The following is a 2,390-nucleotide window of genomic DNA, read 5'->3' on the forward strand; positions in this document are numbered from 1 at the left end:
ATGGTCAAAAGCGAAAGTTGTAGCCCTATACTGTAACTTCCCAAATCTGTTTGAATTATGTTCTGAAGTGCTCCTGTTGTGGAGATATGAGGTAAAGGAATTTCAAAAGTGTCGTGTTTTTTTTGTTTTTTGTGTTTTTCTCGATGAAAACAAAACCAAATAACATGATTTCAGTATATTCAGAAAGCTAAAAGAAAGGGCTACAATTATTGTATTGTGGGAAAAATGACCAAAAAAGGAAGTACTATCAGAGTCAGATATAGACTACCAAGTTTACTGATAGACTACAAAAAAGTCGGACTTACAAAAGTTGAACTTAGACTACAAAGTTTACTAATACACTACAAAAGACTACAAAAGTCTATAGACTACCAAGTTTACTGATAGCCTACAAAAAAGTCAGACTTAGACTAGAAAGTTTACTGATAGACTATAAAAGACTACAAAAGTCGGACTTGGACTACAAAAGCTTGGACTTAGACTACAAAGTTAGGGTTAGGGTCAAAAGGTTATCTTGCCTACAATGTTTGTAGTGTCCGCTTTTTGAGACTACAAAAGTTTGTAGTGTTGCGCTTTTTCATTAGAAAAGTTTGTAGTTGACATGTAGTTTATGGTGTCCTTGGCCCTATCTATGTTATGGGGATGAGGTTGAAGGATTGCCATCATGTTGCCAGTGCTGTAGCATTAGTTTTTGAGATCATGCACAAGTTGTCTTTCATATTAGGAAAGGCTATTCTATGCCTTCATATTGATACCTACTGTCCTATCTCAAAACATAATTGTAAGCTCATGTAGGGATATGGCTGAAGGATTGACATGACTTGACATATTGCTATTGCCACATCATCAGTTTCTCACATCATGCCCAAGTTGGCTTTCAAGCTAGAGGAGGCTATTCATGTTGATATCTACTCAATACATGGTCAACTTACAACATGACCTGACTTAAAGACACCTCCAAGGATGAATCAGCCCATCATCCTATGGCCCTCAAAGAGCTGTATCAAAGTTGACTATGTTTGGGACAGGCCAGTAGCTATGAATGTGAAAGCAGACAGTGTGAAAGCCAACTTGGTCATGATGTCAAAAACTGGCAATGTCATGTCAATCCTTCAGCCATATCTCCACATGAACTCATAATTATGTTTTAAGATAAGACAGTAGGTATCAATATGAAAGGCTTAGAATAGCCTTTCCTAATGTGAAAGACAACCTGTGCATAATGTCAAAAACTCATGCTGCAGCACTGGCAATATCATGGCAATCCTTCAACCTCATGCCCATAACCTAGACAGGGTCAATGACACCACAAACTACATGGCAACTTGTAGTCTCAAAAAGTGCACACTACAAACTTTTCTAATAAAAAAATGAACACTACAAACTTTGTAGTCTCAAAAAGTGCACACTACAAACTTTCTAATGAAAAAGCGGACATGACAAACTTTTGTAGTCTTAAAAAGCACACAACACAAACTTTTTTAATGAAAAAATGAACACTACAAACTTTGTAGTCAGGATAACCTTTTGACCCTAACACTAACTTTGTAGTCTAAGTCCAAGCTTTTGTAGTCTAAGTTCGACTTTTGTAGTCTTTTGTAGTGTATGAGTAAACTTTGTAGTCTAAGTTCAACTTTTGTAGTCTATCAGTAAACTTTGTAGTTTAAGTCCGACTTTTTTGTAGTCTATCAGCAAACTTGGTAGTCTATATCTGACTCTTATAGTACTTCCTTTGTTGGTCATTTTTCCCACGATACAATAATTGTAGCCCTTTCTTTTAGCTTTCTAAATATACTGAAATCATGTTATTAGGTTTTGTTTTCATCGAGAAAAACACAAAAAACAAAAAAAAACATGACACTTTTGAAATTCCTTTACCTCATATCTCCACAACAGGAGCACTTCAGAACATAATTCAAACAGATTTGGGAAGCTACAGTATAGGGCTAAAATCACAATGATATCGGCCAGATAAATAATGAAAATCACAATGATATTCACCAAGTAGCTAATGAAATTTCCAATGATATCACCCAGGTTTCTAATGAAAATCGCAATGATATTGACCAAGTAGCTAATGAAATTTCCAATGATATCGCCCAGGTTTCTAATGAAAATTGCAATGATATCGGTCAGATAAATAATGAAAATCGCAATGATATTGGCCAGATAAATAATGAAAATCACAATGATATTGACCAAGTAGCTAATGAAATTTCCAATGATATCACCCAGGTTTCTAATGAAAATTGCAATGATATCGGCCAAGTAGCTAATGAAATTTCCCATAATATCGCCCAGGTATCTAATGAAAATCACAATGATATCAGTCAGATAACTAATGAAAATCGCAATGATATCGGCCAGATAAATAATGAAAATCACAATGA

The sequence above is a fragment of the Laccaria bicolor genome, genomic scaffold (assembly GCF_000143565.1).
Source record: "Laccaria bicolor S238N-H82 LACBIscaffold_28 genomic scaffold, whole genome shotgun sequence".
In the NCBI taxonomy this organism is placed as follows: domain Eukaryota; kingdom Fungi; phylum Basidiomycota; class Agaricomycetes; order Agaricales; family Hydnangiaceae; genus Laccaria; species Laccaria bicolor.